The following is a 4,901-nucleotide window of genomic DNA, read 5'->3' as shown; positions in this document are numbered from 1 at the left end:
TTGTACAACTCCTGGAAGTTCCCCTCTTCTTGCTAGACGGGATGCTGCCTGATTTGTGAATCGCTTAGCAAAGCCCATGAAATCTTCCTATTTACTCAGTTGAATTTTGTTTGTTAACAACCCCTATGAAATCAGTATTCTTATTATCATCCTGGTTTACAGAGGAAACTGAGGCCTTGGGAGATGGAATAACTTGATCAGGTCACAAGCTAACCAGAAGAACCAGGATTTGAACCCAGGTCAGTTGGCCTGTGTGCCCACTTAGCCCGAGGGCTCTACCACCTCCCCAGCATTTGCCCAGAAGGTCAATGACCAGGGGTGAGTCTCTGAGGAGGAGCAGGACCCACCTCCAAATACCATCACATTGGGCGCCTGGGTGGCTCAGTTGGTTAAGCGACTGCCTTCGGCTCAGGTCATGATCCTGGAGTCCCTGGATCGAGTCCCGCATCGGGCTCCCTGCTCGGCGGGGAGTCTGCTTCTCCCTCTGACCCTTCCCCCTCTCATGTGCTCTCTGTCTCTCTCATTCTCTCTCTCTAAAAAAAAAAAAAAAAATTTAAAAAAAAAAAAAAAAAAACAAATACCATCACATGGACAGGTAGGGCTTCAACATGGGAATTTGGGAGGGCAGGGGGACACAAACTTTGAGTCCATAGCACCTGGTATGGGAAGAGGGTGCTTCCCGCAGGAGAGCCACCCCCCCGCCCCGGGGTCCACTCTCCCACAAAGAACAAAACCACAAAGCTCCAGGCCGTCCCCAGTGCTCTCTTTCCTGCGGCCAGGAAACATAAAGACACCCTCTCGGGGTCCCCCGGGGCCCCACCTGATCCTGCTCCCAAGCCACTGGGCTGCAAGCCCACACTGCCTGCAGCCGCCTGCCCAGGAGCATTAATTGAAAATTAATCCGCTCACTACGTGCCGACGAGCAAATCAAAGCTAAGTGTCTCAATTAGGAAGAGAAATGGAGTCAGGCACTCTTCTCAGGAGCCAGCTTATTTATGGGAATAATATCATTTTTAATGAGGGGAGCTACTAAAAGGCACAACAAATGCAACATTTAATAGAAAAATATTACAGCGTTCCATCAGCGGAATGCTGCTGGGAGGGTGGACTTGGGGCTACACGAATACCCGGCAATCTCTCTCCGGCTGTGTGGGCACCTGCGTACCAGCATCTGCATGCACGCGTGTCCGTGTGAGCACACACGTCTATGGACGTACGCGTGCACGTCCGCACACAGGTCCATGTCTGGATATGTGAGCAAGTGTACATGTGTGTCTGGGCCTGGGGGGAAGGGTGAAGCATTCCTGAGTTTTTGCCACGGAAGGTGGATCTCCCACCCAGGACCTAAAATAGCCCCATTCAGGGTGCTGGGCCAGTCAAATAAGGATTCAGAGTATTTCCCAATACTAAAGGGGACCTGGTCCATTTAGTCCCTGGAGAACTGTAGGTCTCTGTCACCCACCTCCCTGGAGGGTCGTAACAAGGGAAATTAGACTCTGGGCACCAGCCTCCTCTGGGTTCTCCTCGCCACCGGGAGCCATGGATGGTTCTAGCCCCCCCATCACTGACAGCTGCAGGACGAGGCCCTCGGGACACTGCTGCACTGCCCCAAGCTGGTACTTGGGCATAGCCACCCCCTTCAGCCTCGGTCTCGGGCTCAAGAGCCAAGGACTTTGCTGACCAGGCTCAAGTCCAAGTTCCTACCCCCACTGCCCCTCTCCTCCACCCAACTACAGCCCAGATCCAGACCCAGGCTCCGTGGGCCCCACCCAGGATAGCCTCAGCTTTAGCATCTGTGGAATGGGGAAACAATTGAGGTGGGCAGCTCAGAACCCATCCTGCCCTCCCCTTCCCCCAACACGGCATGCACACGTGGACCTGCTCGCCTCTGCTCACGTCAGAGCCCTCCTGGAGCAGGTCCCAACTCCTGCCCTCACTCCCAGGCCCGGAGGAGCACCCCACCACCTCCCCCCACCTCAGTCCCCACAGGCAGCTCCTCTAGTCACCTCGCCCTCCTCAGGCTCCCCCTGAGATGTCAATGTCCTCAGCGTCCAATGGAAAGAGCAACAAGGCCTGCATCCCAGGGAGGCGGCTTGCCGTCCCCCCATCAGCACATGGGCTGGAGGGGCTGGTAGTTAGCACTAGCCTGATCTCTGTGACCCCAATGACAACATCCGCCTCTGCCACCACTCCCCAGTCCCATACAAGCCTGTGGAGGCACACAGCAGGGATTTTTTAATCCTAGTTTCTCAGAAGAGAAACCTGAAGCTCAGAGAGGTTGAGAGACTTGCCTGAGGCCACGCAGCAGGTGTGAAACATCGGAGGGTTTGCGGAGGTTCCAGAGGGCACCAGAACCCAGGCACTTGTGGCCAAGACCTGGGCTGTCCCACCGCAGAGAAACTCAAAGAAGCCTCTAAGCCAGGGGACTCAAGTTTCACCCAGCAATGCTTTCCACCGGCTATGTGACTTTGGACTCGTTCGTTAACCTCTCTGCGTTTCTGTTTCTTCACTGTAGGGTTTTGTCAGGGTTAAAGGAGCCAATACCCATCCAGTGCTTAGAATCGGATGGCACATGATAAACCTCCAGTATGTATTAAGATGTTGTTGCTAATATTAGGCCACCCTACCCCCAAATTGCTCTCCCCTTGGTCAGGTAGCAAAAATCATCCATCAAGCAGTCTGCGGAGGCCCTCAAGGCAGGGCCTACCCCTCCCCCAAAGTCTCGCATGGGAGCCAACAGTTAGCTTCCTGACCTAGGCCGGGGGGGGCCCTCCCGTACGCTGTCATTCACTGGGTTGCGTGCTTCTGTGTTCTGTATGTGGGTTGAATTTTTCAAAAGTAAAATAATAATAATAAAATAAAACCCAGCAGAGATTTGTGCCCAGCAGAGGGTACTAACCGGGCTGTAGTATTGGTGATTATTCATCTAATGTCTGCCTCCACATGACATGATGCTCCACGCGGTCAAGAACATTGTCCGTGTCGGGCGCCTGGGTGGCTCAGTTGGTTAAGCAACTGCCTTCGGCTCAGGTCATGATCCTGGAGTCCCCGGATCGAGTCCCGCATCAGGCTCCCTGCTCAGCTGGAAGTCTGCTTCTCCCTCTGACCCTCCCCCTTCTCGTGCTCACTCTCTCTCATTCTCTCTCTCTCTCAAATAAATAAATAAAATCTTTAGGAAAAAACAAAAGAACATCGTCCATGTCCTTTCCTGCAGTACCCTCCACATCTAGAAAATTGTCTGGTTGGGATAGGTAAGCAATTATCATTGAAGAGAGGAAGAGACCTGAGGGTGGGCTCTTCCTGGGCTAGAGATCTGAGTCTTTGAACCCTCAGTCTCAGGAGGGGAGACTCCCACCCCAAACCAGGAGTCAGAACTGGGGGCCTCCCCTCCCCCCCCAGACCTCCAGATTGACGATATTTGAAAGTTCACTTCCCACAAAAGTCACTCTCCAGGATTAATATTTATTTCTTATGAAATTTAAATTTTTCAGTGTAATTAAATTTTTATTCGTCGTGAGTTATAGATAAAAATATTTATAACTTCCCCTTTCACGCCACTGAGAATGAGTCTTGGATGGAACCAATTACCCAGGCCTCCTCCTGGTGACTGCTCCAGGGTTGGGGGCAGGAGGGGGTCAGAGGGGCCGGTGGGGTTGAGAGCTAGCCTCCATCTCCCCAGGCAGTGTGTCAGCATCCGAGCACCACCGAGCACCCTAGCACCCGAGGTGACTCGTAGAAGGGGAGAGCTCAGACCTACCCCACCCCCAACTTCCTGGCAAATAACTCAGTGGGAGTTGGAATCAGGGCCAGACAGAGGCCAGAGGGAGGCCTAAGAATGAGAGCAAGGGAGGAGGGAAAGATTGGAGAGAGAGAGGACCCTCGTCTTCCCACCAGGGCGCTGAACATGGTAGAACAGCCTATCGAAAGCAGCCCATGTTGCCAGGAGACTGTGGCTCTGGGCTCTGGGGCCTTGAATCATTTTGTGCCCAGAATCATCGTGAGCATCCTCTTAGGGGAGGAGCAGCCTGAAGGGCGCACCTTCAGCAGAGATGGGGAGAGGCATGGAGGGGGAGCCCCGGGTCCTGAAGCCAGACAGGCCAGCATTCCAATCCTGGTTCTGAATGTCCTGGTACATGTTACATAACCTCCCTGAACATCTGTTTCTTCATCTGTAAAATGGACCTGAAGATCATCTGATGTGTGAAAGGCCTGACACACAGCTGGGGTTCCATTAATAGTAGAGGATGCTGGCCCTTTCCTCAGCCGCTGCTAAGGTGCTCGGTCCTTCCAAGGAAGCTAAGGCTGCACTGGGGTGAGGCCCTCATCTCCTCTGGCGGCGAGCACCACACCCGGAAACTCTCACTCAGCACTCACCCGCGCCATGGCCTCCGTCTCGGAGCTGGGCTGCATCTACATCCCACACAACGATGAACAGACGGTCGCAGAGGATAAGATCAATGCCCTCATTAAAGCAGGGGGTGTAAATGTTGAACCTTTCTGGCCTGGTTTTTGCAAAGACCCTGACCAATGTCAACATCGGGAGCCTCCTCTGTAGGGGCTGGGGGAGCCGCCCCTAGCAGCTGGTGCTGCACCCAAAGAAGGTCCCGCTCCCTCCACCAGGGCTGCCTAGAAGCAAAGAATGAAGAATCAGAGGAGTCTGATGTTGATGTGGGCTTTGGTCTCTTTTGACCACACCTCTTCTGTAACCTGGTCAATAAAAAGCTGAACTCTTGGGCGCCTGGGTGGCTCAGTTGGTTAAGCAACTGCCTTCAGCTCAGGTCATGATCCTGGAGTCCCGGGATCGAGTCCCGCATAGGGCTCCCTGCTCGGCAGGGAGTCTGCTTCTCCCTCTCCCACTCCCCGTTTGTGTTCCCTCTCTCGCTGTGTCTTTCTCTGTCAAA

At 53.8% G+C, this 4,901-nt stretch overlaps 1 pseudogene; it reads left to right on the top strand.

Moving 5' to 3' along the window:
- The first annotated feature begins 4,381 nt into the window (after positions 1–4,381).
- LOC110574903 lies at positions 4,382–4,689 on the top strand (annotated as a pseudogene).
- Positions 4,690–4,901: the final 212 nt, after the last annotated feature.

This window comes from Neomonachus schauinslandi, chromosome 4 (genome assembly GCF_002201575.2).
Source record: "Neomonachus schauinslandi chromosome 4, ASM220157v2, whole genome shotgun sequence".
Classification (NCBI taxonomy): Eukaryota; Metazoa; Chordata; class Mammalia; order Carnivora; family Phocidae; genus Neomonachus; species Neomonachus schauinslandi.
The sequence above is the reverse complement of the archived record's forward strand: the minus strand, read 5'-3'. Positions and strand labels throughout refer to the sequence as shown.